This window comes from Callithrix jacchus, chromosome 10, assembly GCF_049354715.1.
Source record: "Callithrix jacchus isolate 240 chromosome 10, calJac240_pri, whole genome shotgun sequence".
Lineage (NCBI taxonomy): Eukaryota > Metazoa > Chordata > Mammalia > Primates > Cebidae > Callithrix > Callithrix jacchus.
Genome location: NC_133511.1, coordinates 92,896,629 through 92,910,490, shown reverse-complemented (window position 1 = coordinate 92,910,490; position 13,862 = coordinate 92,896,629). Strand labels below are relative to the sequence as shown.

Sequence of the window (13,862 nt, the reverse complement as noted above, 5' to 3'; positions counted from 1 at the left end):
TATGAAATCATGAATACCCATGTTCATCTAAATTTATATATTAAATATTATCTTTCTTTAATTTCATGGGGAAAATGGAGGAATCACTTATGATTAGGCATAAACAGAAGAAGGGTTGATTCTCACAGTATTTTTCAGAGCCTTAAATATACTTACATGCATTGTGGCTCCCTAAAGTGGAAAAGGGATATATGTGGTATATTTCTCTTTCTTCTTTGGTCCATGTGAGACAAGAATCCTGCAGAACACATATTGAGAAACACTGCTCTTACCCAAAATGACCTGATCAACCTCAAAAATGCCTCTCACAGGTTCCTTTCCTGTGACATCCAAGCAGAATGCCTCCAGGTGTGGGTGCCATCCCATGGTCCACCACACTGAAGCCATCTCCTCATGGGCTAGGACATCCACCCAAAAATCACATACTGAGAAATGGGAAGTCAAGTGGCACTTGCCATATGCCAGGCACACAATAATGAATAATAATATAAATTGTAGTTACCAATAAATTGAGCATCCCTGGGGCTGTGATACTGATGGCAAAATGAATAACTGCCAATGATATTAATGGCCACATGTGTTATTAATACTATGTGTTAGGCTACATATTAATTTCTTAACATTTAACTTTCCATACAGTGATCCCCACAAGATTGGTAGTTATAACCATTTCATAACTAACTAAACTTGGAGTCACAGTCAAAATAACTTGACCAAATCACATAACTAATAAGTGATAAATAGCTATTACTTAATCATCTATGACATGACATTTCTCAGTCTTCGATTCCTCACAATTTATTCTCAAATTGTTTAGGGGCAAATGTATTCTACCTTTCTATTCTACAGTTCACTTTGAACTCAAAATGACTGGCTTTTATACAGTAGCTCCAGCTGGTGGCAGACAGAAGGAAATAAAATACATTAGTAAAAGGCCTACCTGGTATTAACCCAGAACTTCTTTAAAGAAATCCAACAACTGACTAGAAATGTTTTGTTTTCATATTTTTTAAAAAAAAATACTTGTTCTATTGTATTTGATAACTTTTCAATGAAGAAAATCCAGGTAATTATTCCTCCAAGGAGGAATTATTGATGTAATGGAAAAAGCCAGACCAATTTAGGTTTGAATCTGGGCTCCCACATGACTTTAAACACAATACATAGCTACTTCTCATCTACACGATTGGGGAAATTATACCTTCCTTGTAGAGTTTTTATGGAATATAAAATATATAATGTCATTTGTAAAGAATTTGTCCAAAGACTGATAGTTTTCTCCCCCTTTGAAAAGACAAGTGAAAAGGTTTCATTTGCTTTTCTGCCTTTAGTTTCTTAGGGTTGATATTATTTGCAAGTTCCCTTAAGGGGGTGATCACACTGTGCTCAAAGTGGCATTTTATTTTTAAGTGGTTTAGATTTGGCTGAAAAGGGTAACCCTAAGTATAGAAGGCTTCAAATCCCATCTGGGGCTCTCCTTGGGCAAAGGCAATACAACCTTCCCAGCAGCAAAGAGGTATTTATGTGCACTGACAGAGCTTTGGTGATTAAAGCTGCAGACCAGAAGGTGGTCTCTATGTTTACTCAGTACACTTTTCTCATTGTACATGGTTGTAGTTCCCCAGCCACCAGAAACTCTTTTTCCCCCCCAAGAATCCTTTAAAAATACAGGACAAGTGTAAGTACTATTTGTATTGTCTTTTAAAACCACAGAATGCTGGCCGGGCTTGGTGGCTCATGCCTGTAATCCCAACACTCTGGGAGTCAATTGAGGTCATGTGTTCAAGACCAACCTGGCCAATATGGTGAAACCCCGTATCTACTTTAAAAAATTTTTTTTTGCCGGGCATGGTGGCCCACACCTGCAGTCCCAGTTACTCAGGAGGCTGAGGCAAGAGAATCACTTGAACCCAGGAGGCAGAGATTGCAGAGAGCTGAGATCATACCACTGCACTCCAGCCTGGGCTACAGAGCAAGACTCCAGCTCAAGAGAATTTAAAAGGGGGATAAATTGCTTGTTAAAACTGTACTGGGTGTGCCTGCATGCCAAACACCAGTCTTGCAAAACTGTCATTAAAAGTTTCACTTTCACTGTTCAAAAAAAAAAAAAAAAAAGCAAACAACAGCAAAAACCCCACAGAATGCAATTTGAGGTATTTAATGTAAATTGTAATTAAGGCAGTTGTTAAATCAGCATAAAATCATGTACACAGTAGCACTAATATTTTATCTTTCCATTTGAATAAGAATTATGAATAAATTATATTTTAGCATTTTTGCAGATTTATGTGTAACTTTTTAAATACAACTAAATCTTAATATACTTGCATGTGAAGGGGATACTTTCTTTTTTAAATCTAAAACAGTGGAATCTGTCAAGGTAAGGGGAAGTAACTACAATTTTGCTAAGATAGAATGTTTCAAAAATGTAAATGCCATAGACCAGAACATATAGTAAATTAGATTTTTCATAGGGATATAGCACAGGTATGTTTAAACTCCAATAATGCAACTTGCTCACTTCAGTTTGTGAAAAATTTTGTAAATATTATATAATATATAGTTGCCATGAGGATTATGTAAAATGAGACGTGTAAAGAGCCTAGCATGAGACCCAGCATGAAATTAATTAATATTGAATTCATTTTGCTTTTTTCCTATGTAAACATGGGCTTCGCCTAACACATTCTGATTCTACAAAAGTGGTTTATATATTCTTTGGAGACAAAGACAGCAGCTTTTTGTAGACAGCTTCAAACCCTCAGAAACACAGGGTGAACACCAACCAAAAATAAAATGAAAACAGTGCAAAAATTGTAAACATAGACTAAGTTTTTTTTTTTACAAAGCCTGCAAAAAATATGCCAAATGTGTAAATGAAAAAGAAGATGAGACGCTGTCACAACTCAGACAACAATTCCGTGGAGTCTCTGTGCCTCAATTTGTCCATCTTCCTTAGAGGTATAAAAATAATTAAAGAATATAAGTAAAGGACTCAGAGCTCTTCCTCTCAACACTTATTATTCTGACATGAAAGCAGCTATTTGAAAGTAATGCCTAGAATTCCTGTTGCTTTATAATTAGAATTAATAACATTCTATTATCCTCCTTTTATTGAAAATCAAGGGGAAATCAAATTTTGAGCAGCAGCTATTAGGATGGAAATGCTTAATCTCCAAAGGATTTATAATATTGTCTTTTATTTCACAGTACTGGCAGCTGAAGGAAACCTATATCCAAATGAAAAGAAGACAAACAACATACATAATAATTGGATGAACTACCCAACAAGAAAATGTTCTTATATTGATTCATTTCCAATCATTTTCTTGGGGCTTTGAAACTTACCAGAAACAGCTAGCCTTCTACATTCGAAACGCGGTGAGGTAAGCTAGACTACGTAGCTAGCTAACGAAGAACAGTAGGTAAATAATACTGATGATAGCCTACATTTGTAGAAATAAAGCATGTTCCTACCCATTAACTCATTTGATCCTCAATAGCTGTGTGACATTGGCAAAGCAGGTGTTTCTTATTATCTCCACTTTACTCAAGAGGAAACTCAAGCTCAGCAAGTTACACAGTAGATAGTAAAGCTAGGAAGTAGGAATGAGAATAGGATGGGAAAGGGGAAATGCTGAGTCTCTCTCAAAGGGAAGGAAAGGATGGGCAACAATGATATTGGAATGTGAAGAGCTCTCCACGAGAATGGGCAGTATATAATAAATGCAATTTTTCGGCCAGGAGTGGTGGCTCACACCTGTAATCCCAGCACTTTGGGAGGCCAAGGCAGGTGGATCACTTGAGGTCAGGAGTTCAAGACCAGCCTGGCCAATACAGTGAAACCCCATCTCTACTAAAGATGGGCACCTGTGGTGGTGAGCGCCTATAGCCCCAGCTACTCAGGAGGCTGAGGAAGGAGAATTGCTTGAACGCGAGAGGCAGAGGTTGGAGTGAGCTGAGATCATGCCACTGCACTCCAGCCTGGGCAACGGAGCACTCCATCTCGAAAAAATAAAACAAAATAAATAAATAAATGCAGTGTTTTTAGCAGAGCAGGAGGAGATAAGACAGTGATGGCGCTTTCTGCCTGCATGCAATCTTACTTGTGTTCCTGGGCTTGAGCCTGGCATGTTTTGCAGCTGGGTACAAGAACACAAGCAATGTGATTCATTCTGGCACCATTTAAACTTTATCTCAGATGCAAAAACAAAGGAGAATATGCCACCAACCTGGTTTATTTGGGTGAATATAAAAAGAAGATTACCCAAAGCTTAAAAAAAATTTTTTTAATGGGCTGTGTTTCTTACCCCACCCTTAGGGAGTGCTGGCTAGGAAGACTTATGTATTGTGTTAGGTAGCATGAAAGGAGGGGAAAAACAGAGCAGGAAAACCCAAAGTCAAAATCAACAACCTTTATGAATCTGAGCCAAAGGGGATGAGGGAGGAACCAAGTTTCCACCCTCTTAATGCAGAAATGAGAGCAATTGTTGATAGAAAAAGGAAAATTTTTTCCTCTCCTTCCCTCCCCAGAAAAGCATGATTAAATAACAACAGTTGCCACCCCCAAGTCCCCATATCCTAATTAGAAAGTTAAAATGATGTGCTTTTAAAAAATTTTACACAATTCATATATAAAATAACAACAGAGTAGGGTGTCTCCCGCCAACCTTGGGTCTAGTGTAATTACACACAGTAATTAACAGAGAATTTGTAACCAGCCCTGTTGGCTCTGTTTAGACGCCAAGTGTGGTAGTCCAGTGGATCATCAGCTATGGGTGTAGATCCCTAATCTAAAGGCACTGAACCCTCTGGATGATGAGTCATGGATTCCAAATGATTGCAGAGACTTGAGGGAAAAGAATAAGGCTTTGGGACTGAATAAGGGCCAGACACCTGGGTTACTTTCTTGGTGCCAAGTGTCATCCCTCTGGCCCACAGACCTCTTTTGGACAGAATCAAATGCAAGCCTAGCACACACCGCAAAGCACAGACCCAGCCCAGCACTTAACTCTCTGCCAGCGCAAGATTGGGCCTGAGGACATCTGTCCCAGCCAGAAGAGAACGAGTGCCAGAAAGCTTGAATTCGGCCTGCCATCCTGTGTTTGCTGGGACTTGCAGCAGCGGTATCAGTGCTGGATGGCAAACTCCTGTAGGCCTGGCTATGTGTGAGGCTGAACAGAATTATCTACTTAATGAAGGCTTTGGGTAACAGATTATGGTCCCATGGTGATCAAACCATTTCAGCTATTTCCACACATAGGGATCATATCACCATCAATGAAACCAGGCCGCCTTAAATTAAAATGTAGGCCAAACCTACCCTTGGCCTGCTCACAGTGGGTGACTTTACCCACCTCTCTTCTCTCAACATGCTCCACCTTCCCTGCCTTTTCCTACCCTCCACGCTAGCAAAGCCCAAACCGTCTTTGCTGCCTCTGCCTATCCATGGATCTCTCTCAGTAAACTGGTTATCTTAAGTGAGGTCTTGCCCCATTCCAACAGACATTCACTGAGTCTTAACTATGAGACAGACAATATGCTATATACAAGAAATACACATATATATTTTAAAAAACCGTTCTCCTCAGCCTTGTTGAGAGGAGCTTTATAATTCACTCAAAAATAAGTACTGAGCCTCCTGCTGTGGGTGGGACATAGTGCTGGGCATGTCAGAGGGCACAGATATTAAGAACACACACTCTCAGGCTGGGTGGAGTGGCTCACGCCTGTAATCCCAGCACTTTGGGAGGCTGAGGCGGGCAGATCATGAGGTCAGGAGATTGAGATCATCCTGGCCAACATAGTGAAACCCCATCTCTAAAAAAATAAAAATAAAAGAAATATAATAAATATAATACACATTCTCTCCCTCCAGAAATCCCTTGAAATCAAGAAAAGACTTAGAGGCAGGAAATGAAGAGCTGTGTAGTGGAAAGAACCATAATGTATTTGACAGTTAGTGTAAAAGCTTCTAATTGCTCTCCCTGCTTCTACTTTTGTCTCCTGTAATAATAATAGCAATAATAATTAATATAATATAAATCCATGCGCCATCGAGGAGCCAGAGTTTTCTTAATAAAACATAAATCAGATCATGCTACATCTAGCTTAAAACCTCCCAAAGGCTTCCTTTGGTGCATAAAATAGCATCCAATCCTTCACCATGACTGACAAGGCACTGTATGACTGGCCCCTGCCTGCCTCTCCATCTTACCCACTTCAGAAACACTGGCCGCTTTTCTGTCTCTCAGACATTCCTGCCACCAAGTTTTATCTTTGTAGCACCCTGTGACTAAAATGATTTTCTTCCAGATTTTTGTTTGGCTGGCCTCATTTCATCATTCAGGACTCAGTTCAAATGCCCCTTCTTCAGAGATGCTTTCACTAACAAGCTTGTCTAAGAAACTCCTCCTCAGTCACTCTAGGGCTATTTTCTTTTCTTTATGACATGTTGCTATCTGAAGTGATCATCATTTTTTTTCTGTTTGTGGTTTTTTTCTGTCTGTTTAATAGAAAACTCAAACTTAACAAATCCAAAATTTGAACTACCAATCTCTGCCTTCTCCAGAACTTCTCCATCTCAGTCCTCCCCATCTCACCTAGAGTCAGCTGTATTCTTTCCATTCCTCTAGTGGTTCAGATAAAAAATCCAGGAGCCACCCTGGACTCCTTTCTCTTTGTACAATCCATTTGGAAATCCTATTATTCAACATGATCTACCTTCAACATACCACTGCTTCTCCCCGTCTACCCCGCTGTCTCCTTCATCTTTGACCGTACTAACCTTCTAGCTAGTCTCTTTGCTGTCCCCATACTCCCACATTGTTTATTTTCAACAGAGTGGTCAGGGCGGCCTTTCAAAAATGGGTAGTCTGGCTGGACGTGATAGCTCACACCTGTAATCCCAGCACTTTGGGAGGCCGAGGCAGGCGACTCACTTGAGATCAGGAGTTCGAAACCAGCCTGACCAACATGGTGAAATCCCGTATTTAATTAAAAAAAAAATTAGCCTGTCTTGGTGGCACATGCCTGTAATCCCAGCTACTTGGGAGGTTGAGGCAGGAGAATCGCTTGAACCCAGGAAGCAGAGGTTGCAGTGAACCGAGATCACGCCACTGCACTGTAGCCTGGGCAACAAGAGTGAAACTCCATTTCAGTTTTTTAAAAAATGAGTAGTCATGTCATTTCCCTCCTCAACACTTTCCATTTGGGTTGGGTGCAGTGGCTCATTCCTGTAATTCCAGCACTTTGGGAGGCTGAGATGGGAGGATCAATTGAGGCCAGGAATTTGAGGCCAGCCTGGTCAACATAGTGAGACCCCATCTGTACATATGTTTTTTAATTTAAAACTTTATATATAAAAAAACCTTTCCATTGGCTACATTACTCAGTAAAAGCCAGTGCCCAGTATAGAGATCTGTGCTGTCCAATACAGCCACTAGCCACATGCAGCTACTGAGCACTTAAAACGTTGCTAGTTCAAATTGAGATGTGCTGTAAGTGCTAAATGCACACTGAAATTCAAATAATATTTTAAAAGGAATGAAAAACATTATTCATTTCACATTGATCATATGTTAAAATGTTAATTTTCTAAGACATCAGGCTGAATAAAATATGTTATTAAACTAATCTAACCTGTTCCCTTTTCATTTTTTAATGTGGCTATGAGAAAATTCAAAATTATATCTATGACTCACCTATCTATAATGTGGCTTACATTATATTTCTATGGGACAGCACTGATAGCATGTAGTTATTGGATAGTATATAGTTATTAGACAAAATGAAGTCATCTAGTGAGTGTAGACAAAGAACAGGTTTAAGGATAAAATTCTGAGGGTCCTTCAAAATTAAGGAGCCAAGTAAGAGAAACCATTAAAAAGATTGAGAAAGTATCCAATAAGATCAGTGCAGATTTTGAGAGAAGACTCAGACATCTCTATTTGAGCTGGCCACATGTTAAGTGCTCAGACTTGAGAGGATGATATCCCAGAAATCAAATGAAGAAAATGTATCAAAGAGGCAGTGATCAATTGTTTCAAGTGAGATAAGGACTGAGAACTGACAATTCGCTTTGACAACCTGGAAGTCACTGGAGGCATTGACAAGGGCTGTATTGGTGAAATGGTGTAGATAAAAGTCTACTTAGAGTGATTGAAGAGAGTAAGAGAGCAGAAATGGATACTACAAGTATGGACAATACTTTGAAAAAGTTTTGTTTTAAAGAAGATTAGAAAAATGCAATGGTAGTTGCAGGGAAGCCTGAGATCAGGAAAAGTATTTTAATACAGAAATAATCATAAGCATGTTTATACACTGATGGATGTAAATTGATCAGGAAGAAGAAAGAGAGAGCCTTGGCTGGGCACCATGGCTTATGCCTGTAATCCTAGCACTTTGGGAGGCTGAGCCAGGCCCAATCTATTTCATTTGAGGTCAGAGGTTCAAGACCAGGCTGGCCAACATGATGAAACCCCGTCTCTACTAAAAATACAAAAGTTAGCTAGGCATAGTGGTGCACGCCTGTAATCCCAGCTACTTGGGAGGCTGAGGCAGGAGAATCTCTTGAACCCAGGAGGTGAAGGTTGGAGTGAGCTGAGATTGTGCCACTGCACTCCAGCCTCGGTAACAGAATGAGACTCTGTCTCAAAAAAAAAAAGAAAAGAAAAGAAAAGAAAGAAATCCTCTCCAAAATGGCTTCAGTAAAATTGCTAGGGTGATCTCCTTAAGTAGATATGTGGTCCTGGGACCTAGTATATAAAAGGAGTGTTATGCCGTGGATAGACTCATGGACAGTTCCTCAGGATGGCAGAATAGATGAGGGGACACAGGCAAAGATGCAAGCAGGCTGGGAAGAAGTGATGGGAACCACATGTGGAAGTTCTCTTCTGATTGTTTCCATTTTCGCCTTTGTAAAGGGAATCAAGGTCATCAGCTGAGAATGAAGAAGGAAGTGCCAAAAGTTTGAGGAGAGAGCAGAGGGTGTGAGATCATGCTTGTGAAGCAAGAGTTCACAAAGTCTTTGAATGAATTAGAATTGCTGGGCCCACTTGAATTTAGGGCTCATGAGTTTAAAGTGAGACAATGCAGTAGATTGGGTACTTTCCTCCAGCCAAGTTCAGCAACCAGAAAACAGGTGCAGAGTAGGAAAAGTGCGGCAAATAACTAGGACTGGTGGTTTTCCAAAGGGAAAAGACATGAAAGAGGCTCCTGGGAGTTCAGGGTGCATGAAGTGAGTGATGATTATGACAGACTATAAGATCTAGGATGGATAAGGAGCTAAGGATACATGAGATGTAAAAGACAGGGAAAAGATGGTAGGACAAATTCACTGTTAGGTTAAAGGATTTTTAAGTCAAGATGTGAGAGACAGTGAGCTGGAAAGATAGGAGGTGGTGGGCCTAGGGTAGAATACTTGAGATTGATATTTTATCTATGGCTATACCACCCTGAACATACCCAACCTTGTCTGATCTCAGAAGCCATGCAGGGTTGGATCTGGTTAGTTCTTGGATGGGAGACTGAGATTATGGAAGAGGAACAGTTACTGATAAGGACAAAGTTGAGGGAAGGCTATGTATGAATGGCCCATTCCATGGGAGTGAGTGGCTGAGGTTGGAAGAGAATGAAATCATTATAGGAGAAGAGGTCAGGGAACTCAGATGCCAGAAAGCATAGAAATGGTCATCTACACGGAGATTAAATCACTAGAAATTGTGACCGACATTGTTGTCACAAACAAGTGAGGATGAGCTGGGAGCTTACGTCTTCAGGGAACGTGAGACAGTAACCCAGTCAGCAGATGACTGAAATAAGAAAGGGTAGCTGGTGATAATGTCTAACTTCCACCCCAAGGGAGAAGAGAACTTGGTCAGATAGGAGCAATAAAAACCAGAGAGACATCTCTCCACCTCTAAGTCCAGAATTCTATTCAAATTCACATTCCAAATACAGGCTACATGATTTTGATCTCACCAGAGTCATACTCTATCCTATTAGCTCAAAGGGGTATGGAACAGAAAACAAGCACCACTCAAACAGGCTACAAGAAAGCTGGACTCAGAGGTCCAGGTTTCTTTGAAAACAATAATGTATAGGAGACACTAAGAGAAGAGGCTGAGAACACGAGGGCTTTTGCCAATGATGGACCACAGGGCACAGAAAAAGGGGTGGAAGTAGGAAATGGGCAGTGGGCCAGAATAACAAATAAACAGATAGGATTAGATCTAGACTATTAGGAATAAATTTATAGTGTGGAATATGGGATAAAGGAAGTGGTGAGATTGCCCTGGATTGTCTCTTAGCAGATTGAGGTTGAGAGGCTGTGAGTGCTGTGGGAGGAGAGATGAGGGTCATGCCAGGGCTCTGGGGCCCTTTGAAAATGTGGCATCGTCTTCATCACTTCCTCAGACCTAGGGTGGATGTGTCTCCCCCATTAAACCCTGCCCCCTAGCAGAGTTGAAAACCCCTAACCTGAGCCAGCTTATACTTTCATAAAGGATTTTACTAAATTCTGAAGGAAAATATAAGATGAAATAACAAACAGAAAAGACAAAATATCCACGTTCCAAATATGTATTTCTGATGCCAGAAGAGTCTTGCCCTATCTCAAAATAAGCTAGTGTGGCTATATACGTCATGGTTTAACTCAAAAGGAAATACTTATTAATTGTTGAGGCAGAGGCATTGCATAATACCAGTGTGGGGAAGATGTTTTGAAAAGGGGTCTTTAAACCATGCCTGGGCATTGTCCCATATGTGCAGCTGTTCCTGTACAGGACTTTCTTCACATTAACAACAACAATAAAAACACATAAAAATCAACCCAAGGGTAAATGTTTGCTAATGGTTAAAAAAATAAAATTTTACCTGATACTGTGAGTGAGAGATTTTCAGGTCAAGTTTATTAAGAACTAGCAAGATGAGTCAGTCAGTAGCTAAGATCTGTGGAAATGCTCTTAATAATTTTTACAATTGTTTTCTTAATAATGGATTCTTAATAAGCAGGTCAATGTTAAATTAATTACATGGAAGTATTCTAAAAAGCACATTGAAACATGATTTTAGCCCATTTACTCAAGGCTTAAAGTTGTACTTTGCCCTTTTTTTTTTTTTCCTCTTCCTGATAGAATATCATCTATCAGAAGGAAATGTTAAAGCTAGGGGATGAAGTTTAAAATATAAAATTAATAAGGAGAAAAAAATATATAGTTCTAACAGCAGCCAAGCAAAGGCTATGTGGGCCCAGAGCCACAATCTTTCTGCCACTCACTGACCTTATTACCCACGGTTCATTCAGCGAATAATCACTTGGGTAACACGCTTTGCTACCTGCTGGAGAGTCAGAGATGATTACTACGTCAATCTTATCCCTGAAGGGGCTCACTCTCTGGTTGGGGAAAATAAACACTTTAGCAAACACAACACAATATTGATATTTCGTATACAGCGCAGAGCAAAGAATGGAACATTTGAAGTCAGTCTTCAAGGATGAGCAGAAGTTTACTAGACAGAGAAGGACAATGTGCCAAGCAGAGAGAAGAACATGTAAGCATGACACAGACTGGCATATTGGAGAAGAGTGAGCAGTTCTGTGGGGCAGGACTACAGGATCTAAAAGGAAGAAGGAGAAGAAACTGCCCATTACAGAAGCATCCCAATTATTACTTCTATACCACCATTGCACCATTGTCACCAACCTCCTATCCCAATCTTCATAATGAACCCAAATATAGTCATTTTGCCCAAGAAATCTAAGCACAACAAGCATGTTGTGATTTTTGTAAAGATTATCAAAGTTCTGGAAGCCATGAGGAAGTATCTCACAGCATAAACATCAGCATTGCACCACTCTCTCATTCCCGTGCCCCCTCCTCACCTCCTCACTGCCCATCCCAAGCAGGCCCAAATACACAGAATTTCTCCCTTTTCTGTAGTTTTGCTATTTTCCAACAACTAGAGGCTAATAATCAACAGACAACACCCAAAATAAAGGTGACTCCCTCAAAGGAATTTTCTTACAATCTGCTATGAGAATCAAAGCTTTTCCCTCTGATTTTATTTCTAAAACACACTTTTAATCCTATTGCTTCCATTTTTAAAATCCTTCTGTGGCTCTCTCTGGCCAAAAGAATAAAATCCAAACTCGAGCAGCTTGTACTCTCTGCATCAACCTAAATGCTAACGCCCCTTTCCTTTTACAGCTTCCCCAGCCTCAGTTGTGTACCTTATACCCCACTGAAGTCCTCCCTCCTATTTCCTGAACAACACCTATATTTTTCCCCATAGGGCGTTGCTCATATAGTAATGTCTCTGTGATTCTTGTCCCCATTTATCCACTTATGAAAATTCTAATCCTCCTTGTGCAATGTATCCGTCTTATTCAAGCAGGGTTTCTCAACCTAGGTACTATATTTTATGCTGGGTAATTCTTTGTTGTAGGGAGTTGTCTTATGCATTGAAAAATGCGAGAGGGGACTCAAGATGGCGCTGTGAGAACAACCCAGGATTGGAGCCCGCGTTGAATTCGCAAACGGTGAGTCAGTGCTGCATTTCCAGACTGATCTTTGTTGCCCACAGAACGGGGAAACTCCCAAGTATAAAAAGACACGGGACGCCAGGCAGTAGGTCTGCCTGGCGAAGCCAGCAGCCGGGGCGGTGGCGGCCGGCCCTACCCAGCAATCCCCACAGGGCGCGCTTGTCCGGGTGCCTTGTTGAACCGGCAACCTGAGACTTGAGAGGGCTGGACTTGAGACTGAACGAGACTTGCACAGTAACCCAGCCCAGGGGATTGCAGGGACAGATCGCTTGGGATCCCCAGTGGGACGAACAAAACCGCGATTTCAAACTATCCCGGGCAGACGGTCCGAGACGCTCTGTGGGGGAGGGGCGTCCACCACTACGGAGGCAACCTGCCCCAACTGATATACACGCCCACTGCTGAGGCAGCCAGCCGGTGCCGAGGCAACCCGTCCCTACTGAGATACACGCCCACTGCTGACGCAGCCTGCCGTTGCTGAGGCAACACGCTACAACGAAGAGACTCCGCCGCAGGGCGTCGCGGAGACCACAGCAGAGCCGGCAGGAACAGCGCGAATCACACAACAGCAGGGCGGAGCCTCGGCAGCCAAACAGTGGCTAGTCTGCCTTTGAGCTGGGCAGGACACCTGATCGGACATCCAAAAATAAAGCCCAAACCCCTCAACACAGAGCATTTGAGAAAAAAAAAAGGGTTGTTTAATGAGCTGTGTTGCAGCAGAATCAAACATAGCAGCCTAACAGCCCTGAATGAACAACAGAGTGCACAGCTCAGCAATTAAACCCCTATAAAGTACAAACTGTCTCCTCAAGCAGCTCCCTGACCCCTCTATATCCAAAAGACTGTCATTAGGCAGGCATCATCCTGGGACAAAGAGAGCAGAAAAAGAAACTGGTAGCATCCCTCGCTGTGCCACGGCTACTAGAGGTGCACCCCAGACAAGCAGGGTCTGGAGCGGACCTCAACAGTCGTACAGCGAAGGGGCTAGACTGGTAGAAGGAAAACCAAGCAACAGAAATACTTCATCATCAACATTCTGGGTGTCCACTCAGAGACCCAAACGAAAAGTCAGCAACTACGCAGACGACCAGCGGACAAATCCACAAAGATGGGAAGAAACCAGCGCAAAAAGGAGGAAAACACCCGAAACCAGAACACATCGCCTCCTAGAAAGGACCAAAACTCCTCACCAGCAAGGGAACAAAGCTGGACGGAGAATGACTGTGACGAAATGACGGAATTAGACTTCAGAAGATGGATAATGAGAAACTTTTGTGAGCTAAAAGATCATGTATTAAATCAATGCAAAGAAACTAAG

At 41.4% G+C, this 13,862-nt stretch overlaps 1 long non-coding RNA gene across 6 annotated transcripts in view; it reads right to left on the bottom strand.

Annotated features, from left to right (window-relative positions):
- LOC103796261 (uncharacterized) overlaps positions 1-13,862 on the bottom strand; it is a 175,913-nt gene that overhangs the window by 145,191 nt on the left and 16,860 nt on the right. For 3 of the 6 annotated variants that reach the window (XR_013523364.1, XR_004730584.3, XR_013523362.1), the window contains exon 2: positions 157-238. The exons of 2 other annotated variants lie outside the window; for them this stretch is intronic. This is a non-coding gene — a long non-coding RNA (uncharacterized LOC103796261). Of the gene's footprint in view, positions 1-156; positions 13,230-13,862 lie in introns of those variants that run through there. One more of the 6 variants, XR_013523363.1, reaches the window with a different exon arrangement.